Source organism: Heloderma suspectum, chromosome 1 (assembly GCF_057233095.1).
Source record: "Heloderma suspectum isolate Gila_16-S chromosome 1, 16-S_ref, whole genome shotgun sequence".
NCBI lineage: Eukaryota > Metazoa > Chordata > Lepidosauria > Squamata > Helodermatidae > Heloderma > Heloderma suspectum.
In genome coordinates this window covers 415521372-415543064 of record NC_139458.1, presented here as the reverse complement: position 1 = coordinate 415543064, position 21693 = coordinate 415521372, and the positions used below count along the sequence as shown (strand labels likewise).

The 21693-nt window shown below is 44.3% G+C and overlaps 1 long non-coding RNA gene across 7 annotated transcripts in view; it reads right to left on the bottom strand.

Annotated features, from left to right (window-relative positions):
* The window catches only part of LOC146360202 (uncharacterized), a 237175-nt gene extending 219068 nt beyond the window's left edge, over positions 1–18107 (bottom strand). For 5 of the 7 annotated variants that reach the window (XR_014786956.1, XR_014786955.1, XR_014786957.1 and 2 more), the window contains exon 1: positions 17612–18107. This is a non-coding gene — a long non-coding RNA (uncharacterized LOC146360202). The remainder of the gene's footprint in view (positions 1–17611) is intronic. The other 2 variants (XR_014786959.1, XR_014786954.1) reach the window with 2 other exon arrangements.
* Between the last annotated feature and the right edge of the window lie 3586 nt (positions 18108–21693).

Below are 21693 nucleotides of genomic sequence, written 5' to 3'. Positions count from 1 at the left end.
CTGAGTGGGGACTAGAACCCGGATCTCCCGACTCCCAGTCCAGTACTCTCGCCACTACACCACACTGGCTCTCTACTTCTGAAGGTGGGGAGGTTATGCAGCAGGGCCACTGTAAGTGATCTTAATAACTGGGCAGGTTCATGTGGGAGCTGTCAGTACATTTGTCCCTGAGTTGTTTTAACCCTTTCCCACATGCTATTTTCCTATCTAAAGGTCACCTCTCCTCTCCGGCTATTAGACCCACCAGGGGAAATAGAGGGGTACCTGGAGGAGGAAAATGGTTTCATTCTTCATTAGAGCAAATCTTAGAACTTTAACTTGAAATGCTAACAAAATGTTTATAAGAGAAGAGAGTGCTTAAGCCTTCCCCCTACACTGTTTTCCTTATCCAAATGCCCTCCTCCCTGATGGTGCTATTAGCCCCACTGGGGGGGTGTGGGGGAGACTAACAAGTTTGTATCTATCTTTTCTCCTCACTGGGGCTAATAGTTTTGGGGGTATTTAGATAAGGATATCAGGGCAGAGGGGGAATTGTTAAGCCTCCCCTCCCCCGAACTGTAGTTCCAATAATAATAATAATAACAAAGCAAGCCCCATGTCTGCTCTAACATTAAAAAAAATGTTGGGATATCTGATCACTGATCTTCCATGCATGACATCTACTTTGGCCAGAGAAGTGAGATTATAACATAAAAGGTAGAGGTGGAGAAAAAGATGTCTCTTGGGTTAACAAATTTCTAGGCATCTTTTGTTCAGCACTTCAAGTTCTTAAAGGCCTATAAACAAACGCCATAAACCAAGCCAGCTTCAAAAACGTTTAAGATTGGCTCTAATGATGAATGAAAACTTTTTCCTCCTTTCTTCTCTCTGCATCTCCCCCCACTGCCACCCTTCCCAGGACAGGGAAGGAAAGGGGATGGGGTTGGATGGGGAAACATTGCTAACGGAAAAATACATTTTGGAGGGATCCTTGCCAGGAAACCATATGCACATCTGCTCTTAACGGGTTTCAGCTGAAACTACTGAAAATATACATGGGTCTATTTATATGGAACAGCTTGTATACATGATAAGATTACAATTTGGAGGATAACAACGGGCTCAACTATGGAAAAAGTAAGCCTTTTAAAACTCCTTCTCCACACATGCCCCTAACATTTTACCACATATGTTGTTGAGTGGCATTAAAATTTGTTGAGAATTAGGAAAATCTCGGCATTTCCAGATTAGCAGCAAACAAATTCAAGATGTGCCAAAGCCTCTTTTTGCCAGCACATAACTCCTTACTTGACTGCAGAATTCCAAGTGAGTGACAACTTTGATCAGTCTGGAATGATCGTGGAGGATATGGGTCAAAAGCAATCAAATTCGTGTTTTCTTAAAAACCTCTCTGCAATCTTGTTTTAGGGCCAGTGCAGATGTTGTAATCACTACATGGGCGTGCACGCACCGGGTCATTACTGACCCCTAGAGGGACGCCGCTTGCGCTGGCGTTTTCATGGCAGACTGTAGCGGGGTGGTTTGCCATTGCCTTCCCCAGTCGTGACTACCTTTCCCGCAGGAAGCTGGGTACTCATGTAGCAACCTCAGAAAGATGGAAGGCTGAGTCGACCTGAGACAGCTACCCGAGACCCAGCTTCTGCTGGGATCGAACTCAGGTTGTGGGGAGAGTTTTGGTTGCAATAATGCCACCTACCACTCTTCTCCATATGCAGTAGATGTAATAAGACAGCTTTCCCCAACTTCGAGCCCACAACTCTGATCATCTGCATCCAGCATAGCCAATGGCCATCCTGGCTGAGGATGATGGGAATTGTGCTCCAAGACATCCAGAGGGCACCAGGTTGTGGAAGGCTGATGCACAGTGTGCAGCATCCACACAATCATCCAAAGATTGCATCCAGGATCCCGAGGAAGGACTTGGCTCACAGAAGTTCCCTCCGTCTGACTTCTGGGGATCCCCCCTCCACCCCACACTGCAACTCACCCCAATCTGCAGGGTCTCCTGATTCTCTTGTGGCATTTTCAGGAGGCTGGAGGGGCTGCTGTGGGAAGGAAGGGGGCAGTTGATCCAGCTTAAACCTGGGTCCAACCCCAAGAGAGGAAATGTCATGGCAAAGACTTTCCTCACATTGGAGAAAATCCATGCAGTGATATGCTGTACAACATAATAGCCACTGCAACAAGCAGCATGGTGGGCATAGTTGCAGGGTGTGTCTGTGTCTGGAAACTGCCTCATGGCATTCAGAAGTTAAGAAAGTGGGCTTTTCTACTCGAGACATTTATTGCAAGCGCATCATTCCCTACACACGATTGATTATGGGCTCTTTAGATTACGCTGTGACCCTCCAGGTTCACTGCTGTGTCTAAACAAGTTTTTTTAGAGCAGGGAAAATGCAGCATTTAATTGCGAAAGCAAAAGAAAGCATGATTTCCTTTTTGTATTTGCACCATTCCACTATTGCCACAGAGCCAACTAGAGGATATGTAGTGGAAAAGCAGGAAAGGAAACGCTCCTCATGTAGTGCTGGGATTGCAATTCTGTGACAAAACCAAAAGTAGATACAGCGGATTAACAGCCAATTAACAGCTTCCTGTAGAAAAGCTCTACATTAACTGTCCTTGGCTACAAAGGTTGCCAAAAAAACAGGAAAGCATGGTGGAAGGCAATCAGAATCTGGGAAACACTAGCTGCCAAGGCTAGAAGGAAGCTTTGGGGACATAGATGGGTTCTCAGGATGGTTGAGAGGTCGGCAATTTGACTGCAGATACGAAGGATCCTGGCTCTGCTTCCAAAGCTCACACAGAACTAAGTTTTGTTTAAGGCAACCCTACAGATTTAGAGAGTCTGCTTGCTTAGACTGTTCTTTCACAAAAAAATTCTCTCCACCTTCCCCAAAACTGTGAATCCCCAAGTTTCTTTGGGGAAGCCACGACAGTTACATTGGTTCAAAGAACTGCAATATCCTTAGTTGTCTTTGATCATCCTCTTCCAAACTGTGTGTTAATATAATGTCCTCTCTTCATATCAGAACTTGGCACTGCAGAGTACAAATGCGCCACATGAAGCAGAGGTATTAAAATTGTGCTATCAGAGACAATAAAGTAAAATTGCCATCCAACAAACGCTTTAAGGAGGTCTGACATAACCAGAGCAGATTTTTCATTTCCCACTACACCCTGCTGCGGATCTTCACCTGTTTTATTAAATCATAAAGTCCCTTTTTAATAAGTGACCCAGCGGAAAACAATAGTGAATGACAAGTTTCATTAGATTTGGATTTTTTAAAAGATGCAAGCAGAGCGTAGAAAGTGCATATTATTTGCTTTCTTTTCAGAGCTAATTCTGTTGTGTATGTGTTTCACCCTGTGGAAATGGTTACATGGCTTTGTTTTGTTTTAAAAGGAAAAGCTATAATTCAATTCAAAGTTACTCTCAGCGACATGCAATTGTAGAAGTAACAGTTCCACATGGCTGCAGACAAGACAAGGGTTTGTTCAGGGAGTTGTAAGCAAACAGGGAGAGGGATTGCTGCTCTGCATGAGTATACCTATCCCACTGTGGTCTCTGGTTAAAGAGTTTTGGCAGGTTTTTGAATTATTTCAGAAACCTGCCAAACCTGTTTGACCAGACTTGGCAGTGAGACAAAAGTAACATGTGTATATCATGGGGAGCAAAGCCTCTCTCAAACCATGTTAAAGTTTGTGTAAAGCTATTGTCTGACTCTATCCTACATTTGCCCCAGATATTTTTCCTACATGTCTTTGTAGAGAATGATTTCAAGAAATGTGTGTCTGTATGGGGCAGGGGAAGGAAATATTAAAGGCACTTATAATAGGCAAAGACTGGAAAAGTAGGTCAGAAAGGATTGATAGCGTTCTTCTTGTCTCAAGGCACTAAGTAACTGTGCACCCGTGGGAACGGTGCCCTTGGAACCAGAGAAGTGTAGCTTGCCAGATTTCTACAGCATGTTTGGTAGACACAGTCTTTCCGGTTGCAGAGTTACTAGTGCTGAAAGGAAGCAGTAGTGGGGTCATCTCGTCCATCTCATTGCATCATGCATTGATTTATTTCATTATCCTTAAGCCATCACTGATAGATGGCGCATGTCAAGTTGAAATGGTGATGTCACAACCTCCTCATGTTTCCCGTTCCATTCCACTAACCATTCTAATAACTACGACAGCCCTTCTCCCCCACAAATCTACACGGAGCGTCTGCTGCCGCCGCTCGCAGCATCCCAATTCCATTCATTGTTGAGCTTTGTGCTGCCTTTGTTAGCAAATAACTGCTTTTATTAGTAGCCACCCATACGTTATTTATAGAAGAGATCTCAATCTTTTTGTCTAGACTTAATGGGTGACTTAACTGGAGTTTTGCCATAGATTTCAGTGGAGAGAGGCTGCACAGGCTGTGAATAAAATAGTCAGCAATTGGCAACTGGCAGACTAAAGTCTCTTGAGTTGGGGTCTCCAGTCCACCTTTTACAGACTCCCACCGCAGGCATGATGTAAAGGAAATGGCCACAGCGCAGAAAAAGGCCAACCAGATTATGTGCCCTTCCACCACTGCAAATAACATTAATTAAATTTAATTTCCTTCTGTGTGTGTGTGCGCATGCACATGACAACACCAATTGGGCTGATGTCACTAAATACCTGAGCTACTAGTTAAAATGGAGGTCTTTGTCCATCAGCTGCTTTTCCTGTTAGCTCCTGGCAGAATGAAGTGCTTTTTGCCTTCTCTTCATAATGTGAATTACAATATAATGCACGTGACATCATCATCAAATGCATGCTATGACAGCATAGTGCTGTGCATCTCACCAGCTAATGATGTGTGGCAGGAAAGGGGAGATGTACAGCGCAATGAAGTCATGTCATGGATTGTATTTGTACCAAGTTGTACTACGTGATTCAAGGAAGAGATAGCAAAGACACAGTTTGGCAATATGTCTCCTATTATTTCCAATTCTGCTCAGATTTAAGATTGGGATAGCAGACAACCTTGCAAGATAGCTTCATTGGTAGTGAGTCAAGAGGAGATCCCTACATGAGAATTTATGGAGAAGAAGAATAAAGAAACTTAAACCTGCTAATTAGTCTCTATGAAGCATTTTCCTGTTTTTGTGTTAAATGTACACTTAGGAATATGATATGAATTGATGGAAATATCCAAATATATATTCATTTTTAAAGCTTTATTTCATAATGGTTCAAATGAAGGAGATGACTGGAAGGCCTGACACCCCAATGCAAAGCACTTGAAACTAAATCCAATTGCCTCCAATGATTTGTACTTCCAGGAAAATGTGTTTACTAGAATCAGCATCAAAATCACTTGGATTTTAGGTACTGATTCTAGTGGTTCCATATGCTTTTCACCCACCTGAGTAGATTTTACAGGGAGAGAATGGTCAGAAAAAATAGGGTTCACACAATCCCCTCCTTTGCAATTTACTGCCCTGACTCTGACATTTACAGCATTATTGCCTACAGTTTACAAGTTGAATATTTACACAAATGGATTTAGGTCAAGACGAAGGGCAGGTTTTAAATGTCCCGTGACCGTTGGCATTCTGAGCACGTTCTCATATGCAGCAGATTGCTGATTAACCCTGAAAATGCTGGCATTTCCCATGTTTCCAGATGTATAACTACGTAAGGCCCTAATCTGCGATGTCGTGCCTCGCATCTATACACTGCATGTTGTTGGTCTCCCACAGAGTTAACAAGAAAACAGCCTAAACATAGTCATGGGAGGATATATATTTAACATACAATAAGCAAAGCAAGCAAAATTAAGGAGAGATTGAGAGAGGGGGGAACTATATAAAGCAAACCACTCTCTGCCTTAAACTATAGCAGGATGTCCATCAATCCTAAAACCACGAGCCCCATTTTGAAATGTTCACATGACTAAGAATAGATTTCTCACTGTTGGGGGGGGGGAATCCTATTCCTGCACCTTTAACAGCTGTCTGTCACAGCAGGTGAATTTTCCCCCCTGTCACAGGGAGAGAAAGCAATGGGGAAAGCATTACCTGTTTAATTCCAATACTATCAGGCTGCTGTTAAAGGCACAGAAGCAAGACCTGAAAAAGGGCGGGGGGGAGTATGGCAACATCAGCTAAGTGCCCCTCCACACCATGCACAGGCTCTGTTATTTGCCCTTCTTTCCATAGTCAGCCCACAGCCGCTTTCCACCCACAAAGAGCCCACTCTGTAACTGTGGGTCGACTGTCGAGTTGCCACAAGTTGGGCCTATGCTAAAACAATCACACGGCTGCTCCAGCACATGCGGAACTCTTCACAGTTCTGTGTGACCGGCATTCCCCTCATGCCAGTTGGATCAAGTCCGCTGGCCTGAGCTGCACACTTTACTTCCATTGTTCAAAGCAGACAGTGTTTTGTTCCTCGCGTCTTCAGTTCCCCACACGCTATATCCTGGCCCGGAGCCTATGTCAGTACACACAGCAACTTATTCAGATAACACAGAGGCTAGGATAGCATAGCCCGCTCCAGGCACAAGACACTGCTAAGCTCCCCTAAATGTTGTAAAACGGGTCAGATTAGGATAAAGCAAACACACGCCGGTGATGTTAACCAGCCATTGCTTTGGCTACCTGTCAGGTGACACCTAGTTTATTTCTGCATGAAAAGGTGCTCTGCCAACTTTGGAACTGGTTCTGTTTTGCAGTAATTGAAGTAGTATAAAGCAACATTCTTCTTGTTGATACAGACGTGATCCGTATTGTTTTCAATAATTGAAACACATGGTTCATATCAAGAGTGTAGCTTGTGGTTGATGCGGGTGGGGGATGGTGAGGAAGAGATCGCAAAGTTTATTCAGCTTATACAGATCTTGGTCTTCTCTTCAGAGTTCCAGCTCTCAGAGAGTCTTAGCAATTTCATCTCACTCAGCAGAAAGTATCCAGACTGTGCCAAATGGGACACTCTTTAGATTAAAGCATCCAGATGGGACACTCTTTAAATTAAAGTGTCCAAAATTTCTTGATGAGTTTTATGTTACTCAGATAGATTTGCCCTTTTAAGGATTAAATACTCTGTTACTGGGATGGGGGTGGGGATCTAAAAATAGCCACCTATGTGGAATGAAAATAAACTCTCTCAACTCCCAGTACGATGTGTTATGTATTCAAGTTGCCTTCCATGCATTGATTATTGAAATCTGAACTTCTAAGATACTGTATAGATAGACTTGGAAGGCATTTGCAAATGCTGAACTCTGGAAGGCACAGGTAAGTCTGGAAGCAAGCAACAGTTTTTTCAGAGTGTTGGAGGAGGCATGATAGAGGCATTGTACACCACTGCCCCACTACCATCTCCAGTAAACAGATTTTGCAGGCCTTTGTAGTGTTTCAAAAACCAGTAGGACTGTTTTGAGTGGAAAGGGTAGCAAGGCAAAAGGAAATGTATGTCTATAGCAAAGACAATAATACCTCTTCCATACCACTTTCAGCTATTGTCTGTTTTCAGGATAATTTGACAGAGAAAGTAAGGGCAGGGGTACTTTCCTGTGCTGCCATTGTATGATAAGGACAACTCACTTGCAGGCAGTAATTCTGGAGGAATTATTTCCAGTGGCAGGGAATTATTTACAGTGTCAGTATTCTTGCCAGGCTGAATCACAGAATCATAGATTTGGAAGGGACCTCAAAGGTCATATAGTTTTATCCCCTGCTGATGCAGGAAATCCACTACTGCAGCACTCTTGATAGGTAGCCCTCCAGCCTCTGATTAAAATCGACAGTATTTAATGAACGGGAGTCCACCATCTTCCGAGGTAGCCTCGTCCACTGTCAAACAGTCCATACCAGGAGGAGGTTCTTCCTAAAGTTTAGCTGAAATCCCCTTTCCTGTAATTTGAAGCCCTTGGTCCAGGCCCTACCCTCTGGTGGATTTGCTTCTTATGAGACAGCCCTTCAAATATCTGAAGATGACAATCTTATCACCTCTTAAATCATCTCTTCTCCAGGTTAAACAAACCCAACTGTTTCAACCGTTCCTCATAGAACAAGGTAGTCTCCAGACCTTCACCATCTTTGTTGATGTCCTCTGAACACAATCCAGTTCCCTGGCCTTATGCTGTCTATTGGTTAGTCATGCCCCATTTCCCTCCCCTTCTTCTGATGTCTCCTCTGAGTTGAATAATGAGTAAGTCACTCAGTATGGGGACACTTGTCCTCTTGTATTTAGTAAAGCACCATGCATAGACGGCAGAATACTGTGACTGCAACTAATAATAATATAGGCAAACTGGTCCAAAAGAATTAAATCATGGCCATACATATTGTTGCGGTAGTTTCTTTAGGGCACAATCCTATCTATCTATCTATCTATCTATCTATCTATCTATCTATCTGTTGTATTTTTATCCTGCTCCTCAGCCAAAAAAGGCTCCCAGAGCAGCTTACAATCAACGAACAAAGAAGACAGTCCCTGCCCGCAGGCTTACAATCTAAAAAAGACACAACACACAAGGAAAAGACAATGGGGAGGGGAGAAAAAAGAATTAGGTAGACTGTCAGCAGGGCTGGTGGGATGGCCCCGTTCCCCCCAATCATCTCCCAAAGGAGGGTCAGTCCAACCGGAGCAGGCCTTGATGTTGCCTTTGCCTGCTCCCTCGCTCTTTCTTCTTTCCCACAGGGCCATGGATGTCACTTAGCCCTGTGGGGTGGGGTGGGGTGGAGTCCAACTGGAGCAGGCCCTGATGTTGCCTTTGCCTGCTCGCTCGCTCTTTCTTCTTCCCCATAGGGCCATGGATGTCAGTTAGCCCTGTGGGGGGGCGAGGGGGAGTCCAACTGGAGCAGGCAAAGGCAACATCAGGGCTTGCTCCACCATCATTATCATCGTCATCATCATCATCATCATCATCATCATCAATTTGCTGGCCCTTTAAAGGCATCCAAAATCTTATCCTACCTAATGATATTAAAATCTGGATATTAAATCTGGATATTAAAATCTGACTAACTTCATTGTACTCACGAGAGATATTAGGGCCTTTGCCTCCTATTATGTGATCAGCACCCCTTCCTACTCTATTCTAATATTACTATGATTTATCATGTATACTGCCCCAGCCACATGCCAAGTGATATGCAGAACATAAAAGTGATATAGTCTATAACCAGAGGGACTACAAATGCCTCTCTCTGCATATTTTATGTCTGGACCTGCCATACCAGTGGAAAATTTAAAGGACTATTCTTTACATATCTAAATGGGATCAAACATGCAGATACACATTCACATTACAGAAGGCCCCCATGCCAGGTCCAGTCCCATGAGCTGGGGTAAGATCAGAGCAAATCACCTATTTGGGAGGGGCAGTCTGTGAAAATTCTGAATTCAAGCCTCTATCCTTACCTCCTCCACTTCAAAACACATGATGGCTCCACCAAAGCTGACTGTGCCAACCATCTGAGCAGTGGATACACACATCAGTCTCATAGATCTGTAATTCTGAGCCAGTGCATGTTACTCTTACATTACTGGTTATTCTACAGTGTCCTCCTTAGACCACATATCTGTGTAATTTCTTCCTATCCCCACTCCAGTGTCTTCTATTCACTGTCTTAAATTCTCCTTCTTCTCTCGTCCTTTCTTGTCTCCTTCAGAGCTGCCAAAATTATTTCCAATTAAAAAAGAAAGAAACTCTGCCATATTTGCTTTTTTGGACATTCTGGCCATAAGCAGCATGGAAAAGCCAGGTAAGTAGGTGGTGGTGGTTATTATTATTATTAAACAATAATGCATATCTATTTGGCACAAGCTAGGCTCTTTAATCAACCCTATCCAGAAAAGAATACACGTCAATACCGTGATTTTGCTCTGTACTCTCTCATACGGAGAAGCTTCCTATACTGTGAAGAGCCCCACGGGTTGTGGTTAAGATTATTTGCAAAGTAAAAGTACTGCTCAGTTCAAGATAGGGCAGCAGGATTTGGCTGCTTCTAACAGAGCAGGACAGAAATCAAGATTTATTTATTTTTTAAGAAGCTGAAGTTATCAGGGGTTAGCAGAGCTTAAAATGGCTCTTTCAGAGAGGATAATAAACTGTAAGAGCATAAGAGGAGCCCTGCTGGATCAGATCAAAGCCCTGTTGAGTCCAGCATCCTGTTTTCCCCAGTGGCCACCACCAGATGCCCCTGTGAAGCCCACAAGCAGGACATGAGGGCAACAGACCTCTCCCACTGTTATTCCCTAGCAACTGGTATTCAGAGACATGCTGCCTCTGACCTTGGAAGCAGAGAGCCAACTCTGGTCTGCCTCTGGCCTTCAGCCACTCCAAACTCTGACCCCATCACAGAAAGGTTCTGCGGTTGTTGGTTTTTTTAAAGCAAAAAACCTATCAGATGCCGCTTTCCCCCTTGATCCACACCCACAGCCTAAAAATACCCTTCTCTTTTCATCATGTTTTGCTATATAAAACACCTTTGCAAATATCACCGGCCATTTAGAAGGAGACTGCTTGTGGGATTTGGGTCAGCAATACCAGCACATGAGCCATCTGTCTAGCAAGAGCCTGTGGCTGAAAAGTGCAAGAGAATCCATTGGACAAATCTGTAAATAAACAAAGGAAATCAAGAAAAGATGACTCCCCCTGGAATTCCCCATCACTATCATCACCTCCAAACCTAAACCCAAGGAAGGGAAAGCAATTGGCTCCAGTCTCTGTGAGCAGAGCGGCGGGCAGTTTTCAACTGCCGGCTCCACCCAGCAGCCTGAAATGTCGCAAAAGCGGACAGCTCAAAGGGAACCTCACACACATGCCAGATGGGACAGTGACGCTTCATAGGAAAGCAAACCACACTCCTGCCTTCAAATGACAAAGCACACCCCAGATTCCAGGGGGGCATCTGTTAGCCTGTTATAGCAAAACCCAAAAGGAGTCGTGGGGCACCTTAATAGCTAACAGGTTTATTGTAGCATACACTTCTGTGGACTGGAGCCCACTTTGGCAGTTGCACCAAGCCTCTCCCTGGTTGACAGATATAGAGCTATATACATGGCTATACAGAAAATGGGTTTGTAAACGGTGGGGTCAAAAGGTCACAAACTGCGATCAAGGCCCACGCGAGATGCATGGGGGACATGGGGGTGGGACAGGAACACTTGGCTCTGGCTAACAGTTGCTCTGGGGCTGCAGAACCAAAGAGAAGCATGGTCTGGCACCATCCATCAGCTGGAGGGCTAAAGGCTGCTGGTGTGTATGTGTGTGTATGGGAGAAAGAGAGAACCATAAGCTTTTGGGGGAATTCTTACAACCTGTTGCTTGTAAATGACCTTGAGAATCAATCCTGTGATCGAAAGGTGGGCTATAAATCTTCTAAATAAAGACATTGGTAAAGCCGGAGATTAATTTTGGGTGATGCATGAGGTAAAGAGTCAACAGAAGCCAAATTGCGTTGTATTAAATCTAATGATAATTAATCTAATTAAGTCCGCATAGCATTCCCCACACTCCATTCCAGAAAGATATGAAATGAAGACTTTGGGATCTTTCCCTCCTGCCAAACTTTCCCCTCTCCCACTTTTCGCTGTTTTGCTTAATATCCAGCTTTAAAAAAAGTTCAACATAACTCAAAAGCTTGCTTGTTACCTCATAACAACATGGCTACCTACACTTTTTGTGTGTTTAAGATAAGCATGGTGATCATTCACAACACCAGTGATAACACAATAACAATGATAACACAATATTCCTAGTTTTGCTGTGCTAATTTAACATTTGCAGTGGGAGAGAAAACCTTGGTCTCGACTGAGTTCTAAATGAACAGAATCAGACTTACTGATGAAAGTCTAGCTGTTTCAACAAGTAGAAAACCTCTAGCTGTTCTCCCTCTGGCAGGGACACAGTACTTGCAAAGCTATGAAGGTCCACATAAACAGGACTTAATTTGAGACAGAGATAGGGATGGTGGAGAATTTCTCCACGAATCTCCGGGAGGCCGAATGCCAACGCATTTGGCCCCCCGAAATTGTTGGGGAAATTCTCCCCCCCCCCCCGGGATGGGACTTACTTCATGCGAATGTCCCTCTTGGCGGCGGGTCCCGGCGGCGTTTCAGCGGGGGCGGAGGCAGCGGCCGGTCTTCAGACCGGCTGCCGCCGCCACCATTACAAAGTAAAGTAAAAAAAAAAAATGTGATAGGCTACGTAATGATTTACGTAGCCTATCATGGCTAGATTTTCAAAGTCAGCCGTGATAGGCTACGTAAAGATTTACATAGCCTATCACGGCTGACTTTGAAAATCTAGCCATGATAGGCTACGTAAATTGTTACGTAACCTATCACGTTTTTTTTTTTTTTTTTTCAATTTACTTTTTTTATTTCGCGGCCGGGGAGATGGGGCGCTCCCCCCCGGCCTGAATTTCGCCGGCGAGGAATGGGGCGCCTCCCCCCCGGCCTGAATTTAGGCTGGGGGGGCGGGGCACGTCCCCCCCCACCAAGAATTTCAGGGGGAGAACCGGAGCGCCTCCCCCCCACCGTGACGCAAGCTGCGGGACCAGGTAAGGGACTTTCGTCCATCCTTAGACAGAGATTATCTCCAGAACCTATTTTCACTGCGAGGGCACTAGTTCTTTATGTTAATAAAATACAAGGCAATGTCTCTGAGACTGCATCTATATGGCACCGCTTTGACCCCGCACCCCATCACAACTGTGCAGCAATGCAGCCTTGAGTCAGCATGCCCTGCGATACACTCGCCATGTACTGCGTGCTTCCCTAACAGACTCACCGTGCCCTCTTATTTTTTTTTGCTATTATACTGTGCAAAGCTGTGCAGTCCCCTGAGTGTGGGGGTGTGACACTTCAGTGGGTGTTTTGTATTTGAGGGGCTCTGCTGTGTCTTTCTGTCCCTTTTTAGGTAAAAAGTGGGTGTTTTGTGCTCTTTCATTTCTGCACCATTAGTTTGTCAGTTCCCCGGCCCGAGATTCTCGCGATGGTTCACACTCAGAAGCGTGAGCGCTACGTACTTAGCCATCGCTCTTAAATGGTGGCTGGAGCAATGTCGGTCCTCCCCCAAGGACCCCCCCCCGGCTCTTGGGTACTGAGTCCACAACCGTTGTGAAGATACAAAGCTGCAAAACTGTGCAAAACTGTGATTAAATAGATGAAAACACCCCTTGGTGCCTCTGTAACTGCGCAGCTGCAAAGGGATGGAGGGAGTCAAGGGGCATGACAGTCTGACGCAGGCAATATGCACGCCTACAACACGCCCACTGTAAAATGTGAAGTTGGTTCGGGGAAGGAACAGATGGCCCGCAACCACAGGGGAACCCGCAATACCCCCCCCCCCACTGCAGTAAAATTACTCCCTGGAACTCGGCATTTTCCGGGCAAAAACCACAGATGGCTGCGAAGTTGCGACTACGTCATCTATCACGAGGGGCCTTGACTTGCACCTGCCCTGGAGTAAAAGCTCGGTGTAGATGGGGCCTGAGTCTATACAGAGTGTAGCTCCATCCGTACTGGTCTGGGGTTATGGGGCAGGTTTTCAGGTTGGAATGCAAAACCTTGAACCAAGAAAAGTAATACATCCCATAGCAGGCAGAACAGGAGAGTGGGTGGAGCAGTAGGAAAGTTGGTACAGAGGGAGACTACATCCCCTCAAACTGCCCGTGAGCCCTTAACAAGCCCCACCTGGGGTCAGATTTGGTAACTCTAGGAAGAAAGCTTGAAGTCATCTTTCTCATGTCATTTGCTTTATTTCTAATTTTAAAAAGTAAGAAATACACACCACAAATACAGAACACATTTAGATTACTGTAATATACTTTATGTGGTCTGCAAGCTGCAGCTGGTACAAAATGTGGCAGCCAGGATGCTGAGTGGGGGACCGGCCAGGCACATATTATACCAGTGTTAAAATAACTGCAGTGGCTGCCTGTTAGCTACGGAGCCAAGTTCGAGGTCTTGGTGTTGACATAGAAAGCCTTGAACAACTTGGGACCAGGCTACAGGGCAACCTTGTTCCCTGATACAGACCTGTTCAATTGCAAAGATTGGGGAGGCCTTGTTTGTTGTACTGCAACCTGTAGATTGCCATCTGGCAACAATCCAGAAGCAGGACTTCTTCATACTGGTGTCCACCTTTTGAAATGCCCTCTCCCAGGAGGTGCCAACAGCGGAATGCTATTAAGTGTCTGCTAAAAATGCATCTTTTCACTCAGGCCTTTCCTGACTTCTGGTGATGGATTGTGCTACCCAGTTTTTGAATGGCTGAATTAAAAACTCTTTTTGAGTTCTGAGTTTTAATTTATGAGGATTTGTCATCCTATTATGATGATGTTTTGAATTTTAATGCATGTTTTGCATATGCGGGGCTGCCCTTAAGGCTGCTCTGGAAGTTGCAGCTAGTGCAGAATGCAGCAGCTTAGTTGTTGTTGAGAACAGCCCCTTTTCAGCATGCAACTCCTTTGCTGAGGGAACTGCACTGGCTGCCTATTCACTACCAGGCCAGGTTTAAGGTTTTGGTACTAGTGTACAAAGCCCTAAACAACTTGGGGCCAGGATACCTAAGAGAGCGCCTTCTCCCTTACCAACCTGCCTGGTCACTGAAGTCATCAGAGAGCTTGCTCCTGGTGGTTCCACATGGACCTATGGCCCGACTGGAGTCAACCAAAAGAGCCCTCAGTGTGGTGGCCCCCTTTCTTTGGAGCTCCCTGCCCCTGGAGGTCAGGCGGGTGCTGACACTGTGCTGCTTCCAGTGCCTCCTGAAAACAACTCTTTTCCAGGCAGTATTCCTTAATTGACCAGCCCTGGTTTTTATTGGTATTCTGCTTTAAAAAAAACAATTTTAATATGGTGTTTTAATTCTTTTTATCTCTTTATCATTTTACTTTTTATGTTCACCACTCCAGAATCTGTTTAAGATGTGGCATGGTATACAGATGTTGTAAGTAAGTAAGTAAATAAATAAATCAATATTGGTTTTGGAATGTAAACCTCTTTGACATATTTTTGGATATGGTAAGTCGTCTATAAATGAATGAAATAAACAAGTACAAATAAATATTAAGGCCAAGACCGTTACAGCACAATCCTATGCTAATGGCTTCTCCATGTCATCACTGAAGTAACGACTAAGGATCAAACTAGATGCTACTAACAGTACAATCCTAAATGTGTCAACTCAGAAGTACTACATCTGAGTAGACACTCCCAGGTAAGTGTGTGTGTATAGGATTGCAGCCTAAATTAAACTTTGCATTTAACAGGCAAGAGGAATGCCACTGCCAGTAAGTTTGGCAGATTTTCACCCTAACCCCAGAAAATTGTCAAAATGATCCCTCAACTTACAAATAATGCAAATAGCAGCTGCAGGGTGGGGCAGCTGATACTTATCAGGATTGTAGCAGGAGGGGAGGGGGGCTCCTCTCTCCCCACTGTGGTGGTCCTGATGAAAATTGATCCTCTGAAGCTGCTATTTGCATTGGGAGGAAAGTTCCCATTGGGACCAGGGGCAATTTGTTATAAGCCTCTTTTCTTTCTAATAGTTATGTACCACTCAAAAGGACATATGTTTTTCAGAACTTTATGTTTTAGTTATAATTCCTCTCCTCCATTTCTACTATCACTCATTGTTATTGACAATGAAAAATCTTAATGCATTAATGATTGATCATTACGTTTTTGAAAGAGTGTGAATTCTAAACCAGGAAGTCCCTGGTTCAAATCTTGCCTCGGCCAATGGGTCGTCTCAGACAAGCCAAAATTCCTTCAGCCTCCACCCAAACTATTTCCCAATTACTTTATATCAGCTGTCCCCAACCTGGTGCCCTTGAGATGTTTTGGACTACAACACCCAGCATCCCTAACCATTCAGCTGGGGCTGATGGGAGTTGAAGCGCAAAGCATCTGGAGTGCACCAGGTTGGAGAAGGCTGCTTTATATGATGCAATGTACCATTTGTGCCATTAATTCTGCATTTTCTTTTGTTAGTTAGATGACATCATTTAAGTCCCGAGCATGACATTTCTGGCAACCAGTTTGGCTGCTTATATGATGAAGTTAAAAGTGCTTTTATTTTAAACTTTCTCCTCTATGTTGAATAAGAATGATTAATTGGAGTGACTTTTAAAAAATATATCTTTTCCCTCTGATGCAAAGCAAGCAGTGGGGGGGAGAAGCCTGCAACTCCAGCAGTCACACCACCTTGCAACCACTGGCACTTGCACTACTTTTGCTCTGAGATTCTTCAGAAGAAAATGAGTGTGAGTTGGCAAGTTATTGAACTGGAGGGACTGTAGCTCAATCTTGCAAGCTGCCAAAGAGCAAGGAATTACCAATTCAAACAGAGCTTGTCTCAGATAGGCTCTCTGTACTGAAATGTCAGGTCCAAGACTATGGAGCAAGAAAGGTAGGGGGAAAGCTTTCTGGCACTGTGATCTGGGCTGGAGCTTAGCCCTCATGACTGTGGAGAATTTCCAGAGCTCTAAATCTATGTCTCTCTCTCTCTCTCTCTGTATTAGTATGTGTATTCAGATTTTCCTGCCAAGACACCAAAAAAAAACTACACATAGGCTAGAAGAGATGATATTTTCAAAAATTAGCTTGAAATGGAGAAACCTTGGAGTCTGAAAGTAAACCCATACTTTGGTTAAGAGCAGGGGTGTTGAACCTCGTTCAGCCTAGGAGTTGAATCCCATTTCGGTGATGTTCTTGAAGGCCACATTCCAGTGGTGGGAGGGGCCAACGGCAGAAGTGGGCAGGGTCAATATACCAGCATATTTTACCTTAACACACTTACTGCCAGCAACTAAGCCTTAGGAGAGGCATTTCAACCTTTTAAAATGGGAAAAGAACAGTGGAAAAGCCGGAAAACCAGTAGTTAGGGGAAAGGGGTGGTGCCAGGAGAAAGGACAGTGGCCATCTTAGGAACACTAAGGGCTGGATTGGGATCTCACCAGGCCTGTAGCCCGGGGTGGGGGGGTGCCCTGCCCCCCTAAATTTTCTCTGCCCCCGATTGTTTATTTTTTTTACAAACAATTTAAAAAAAGAAAACAATGTTGTCTTTAAAAGGCCTGCAAACCAGATGAAATAACCCACTACATTTGACAGCCCCTCTCAAATTTTTAGGCTGGCTATGGGCCTGGCTCTCAGGCAGGGTGGATTTAGCCATTTATTTATTATTTATTTTATTGCATTTATACCCCGCCTTTTTTCCTCTTGCAAGGAACCCAAGGCGGCTTACATTATCATCCTCCTCTCCATTTTATCCTCACAACAACAACCCTGTGAGGTGGGTTGGGCTGAGAGTCTGTGACTGGCCCAAAGTCACCCAGTGAGCTTCCATGGCCGAATGGGGACTAGAACCCAGATCTCCCAGCTCCTAGTCCAACACTCTTGCCACTACACCACACTGGCCATGGGCCTGAGGTTCAACATCTCGAGATAAAAAGAATGGCTTGTTCTTTCTATTGACCTGCTTTTCAAGTGAACATCCTCTACATTTTAAAATCAAAATTTCCAACTTCACAGCACTTCCGTTGAGGGGGAAAACGCCATAGAATAAAGAAGTTATATAACTCTCTCTCTCTCTCTCTCTCTCTCTCTCTCTCACTCTCTCTCTGAATACCTTCTGTCACAGGTAGGCATGGTTGGGCACCTGCTGAGACCCACACTCCAGCAGGGGCCCACTGACAAAAGCTCTCTGGAGTTGTTCCTCCACTGCAATCTGCTTGTTCAACTACCTCTCACTCTGGCCCAAACAACGGAGGCAGTGAGGAGGAGGATACTACTGCGTAGTTGCTCACTGGCTCTTTGCCTTTCAAGCAAGCAAGGGGTAGCGATGATAAGAAAGAGGACGAGTAGCAATATCAGCTGGTGACAATGATAGTGAGAAGGAAGACTCACTGAGGGAGGGGGCCCATTGAGGGTGTGTTGCCCAAGGGCCCTCAGAAACCTTGAGCCAGAACTGACAGTAAATTTGTCATGTAGATATACCCAAATGTAGGGAAGGTATTAGGAGTTGGAGCCAACAAAAAGTACGATACACTTGCCTTCCCCAGTGTGGTGCTCTCCAGATATATTGGACTGCAACTCCCATAATCCCCATTTGCCTGGGAATTGTGGAAGGTGCAGTCCAGCACATCTGGAGGGTAGTAGATTGCAGAAGGCTGTTATACACTGCGGCTGCAGACCTCCAGCTGTTTGATCCAGAATAGTCATGTTGAATGAATGAGCCTGCTCCAGATTAGTTTAAAGAATGCAGTCTGTGTCTTTCTCATTTTCAGAGACCATTACAACCATGTGACTCCACACCAAATGTCTGCAGAAGCTAGAGCAATACAAGGCACCAATAGTAGCTGTGAATTTAAAACAGTAACTATAAAATAATAAAACAAGTTGCCAACATCCAAACATTATGAGCCTGAAATTTATGAGTAGAAGGTTTAAATCTCCCCTCCCATATGTAGAAAGTAATTAACTGATTAAATCCAGGCAATTCTCCAGCTGATGTTCTGAGCTGCTTTTACATCGCATCACTTGGGCTATATCTGTCAGCTCTGGAAAGCTCTGTGGAGGGACTTTTTCGGTAGAAATATGAATACTTCAGCCTGCATGAGTTACGATGTGAAATTATCACTGTGGTTAACTCCAAAACGCCAGAACCTCAAATGCTAAAAATATGTATCTCAGACGAGATCTATAAAACAATTCGTAGCTGCTGTGTTTCTAATGCCCCCCGCCACTGCCATTTCTGGCATACTTGTAGCCTTGTTGTTTGCTTGCTTTTACTTGCAATGTTCATCTGTGCTTTCCCATTTTATTGACCTTTTGCTGGCCACACCATTGATACAAAATGTTGCGGAACCTGGCAGGAGTTTGTGTGACAATTGGTCTCGCACAAATCTGCTTATTCCTGCAGGAAGGACAGCAAAAATGGGTGGCTTGCTGTCTTTTTGGGGACTTCTCAGGAGAGATTTCACAGGCTCCATCCTGTCACTGATCTTGTTTAATGTACACATGAATATTCTGGGCGACATTTTGCAGACTTTTCGGAGTGAGTTGCCTTCACACCAGCCTTCTTCAACCTGGTGCCCTCCAGATGCGTGGAATTACAACTCCCAATATGCTGACTGGGGAATTCTGGGAGTTGCAATCCAACCATATGGAGGGCACCAAGTTAGGGAAGGCTGCTTTACTCCCACTTCTACATTTTACATTACATGGTGTCAGTTCAGGATTGGGGACTAGATATAGGAAAGCCAACAATCTTAGAAAGAAAACAATCTTACAAATCAGTTCCACTATTATGAAACTCTTCAAACCATAAGATCAGCTATGAGACCCCCCTTTGTCCCCTCGCCTCACAACCTACCACCACCATTGGAAGTAGGGTGGGCGGGCTAGAGGGATAGGGTCTTTTTGATGGAGGTGTTCAGACACTGGAACATCCTGCCCAAAGAAGTTAGCTTGTCCCCTTTGCTGGTGGCTGCCATTGCCGGGCAGCTAAGACCCATCCTTTCCAGTGGGCAATTTTAGTGCTGCCTTTTGAAGAGGGTTTTTACTGCTGCTGTTTGTACTCTGTTTTGAACTGTACTATAATTTTAAGCGGTTATTTTGTTGTTGTTGTTGTTTTAAAAAACCATTGATTGTTACCACCTTAAGCATACTGAAAGGTGAGCTTAAAATGTTAAAAATAAACACATAAAAGGTAACCACAAAACAAGACTGAGGTCATGATGAAACCTTGAAGTGAATAGAAACACCTACCGCTGACAGTGGTTACTGTGCCCAGTAGCAAAAAGGCAGGCAGTGTCCAACCGTGATGCAACAAATTCCACGTGTTAATGTTTTGAACTCAAATGTTCTGAGATGGGGAGAGAGATAAGTATCTCAAGTAATACAGGGAGTACATTTGTTCTTCTCTGAGTTACTAGTGGTTTTCTCAGGCAAATAGTCTCTTCTCCTGAGCCTTTGTAAAATCTCCTTATCTTGCTGGCTGTCAGAGACATGCTGTTTCTCCCTCTCCATTGCTGGCAATTCCCTCAGGGAATGAAGGTCCAGGGAAAGACTGATTCTTGCCAGAGAAAATCAAAATATGGATGTGTAGGATTTTTGATAATTTCTCTTTTTTGCACATTTGATATTGAACCTCTCCCACACCCACCCTGCACAGCACAGCATGGCTGGCTGGGCAATGCTGGGAGTTGGAAGACTTTTTCTGTCTAAACATGCATAGGGTTGCGCCATTAGTCTGCCCTGGTCATTTGGAATTTGCAGCCTTCCATTCATTGCTCTTGGATGACTGAACCCAGATCATCAGATTGTGGCGATGGCTAACTTGTGCTTTTCATTATCCCCATCTGGTGAGAAGGCTGCAACTGGTTTTGGTTTGTTTTTTTCTGGCGCAGGTGGCATGCTGCACATTACCTGGTAATGGTCTGCTGCTGGAATGATTTTACTGTTTTTACGTCTGCATATTTATTGTGTTTTTATTGTTTGTAAGTGTATGCCATGCTGGGAGCCACTGGCTTATAAATTCACCAAATCAATTAAATAAAACATCCTAAAATTTAATCTAGTGCTCCAATATCTGTTCTGCCTTAGGATATTTTCACACATGAGGCTTAAAGTGGGTTTGGGGGGGGGGAGCAGTTTGGAGTGGAAAAATTGCTTTGTAATGCAAATGCAAAGCCTTCTTTGGCCAGAATACTCCATCAAATTTTAAATGCCTTTCCTCTGTTCTCTTATTCTGAGTTACAGCAAGTTTATAAATTGCAACACTACATTAAAAAGCATCAGTCACATAACAGTCCTCATTATAACAACAACGCATTGCAGTAACACCACAACGACTGATCACTGATCGCACATAGTATAGGAGATTCACCAGAAAGGTTCTGTGATGGTATTAAGGGCTTATCAACAGAATTCTAGCCACGTTAAGAAGCAGTCACGAACCTTATTCAGTGTTGTATCCAGTGTTAGTCCTGCTTAGAGTAAACCGATAGAAATGAATAGGACTTAAGTTAGACTAACATTGTATACAACCATTAGAAAGTGCATATACCTTTGATTTATCTCTGTACAGTAAATACCTCATGTGTGAAGCTGCCTTCAAGTGCCAAATTAAAAGAGGAGGACTGGGGAAAGGCACTCTGGCCAGTGAAGCGAATGGCAATGAGAAGTCAGACATGATGGGCTCTACAGCTTGACCCTATGCATGTTTATTTGCAAGTAAGCCCAATCAAGGTTCTGGGGCTTACTCCCAAGTATTCATGAGACTACAGCTGTTCAATGTAAACCTAAGCATATCTACTCAGAGGTAAGTCCCATGGGGGTGGGGGGGAGCTCAGTGACAGAGCACACTGCTTTGCATGCAGAAGGACCCGGGTTTGATCCCTGGCATCTCCAGATAGGGCTGGAAAAATTCCGAGCGGGAATTTGCTGCCAGTCCATGTTGGCAATACAGGGCTAGGTGGACCAATGGTCTGACCAAGTTTAAGGGAGCTGCTTATCTTCTACTGAATCCAAAAGCACTTACTGGGCTGGTTCACATGTCACAATGGCAATACCTGAGTTGTTTAACCCAGGAATTGTGGGGACGAGCAGAGCACACAAGCTGCCATTTGTAATTTCTGCTTTAAAATTACTTTTTTCGTGACATGCAAACCTGGAAACTCTGGGTTGATTTATCGGTTAAACAACCCA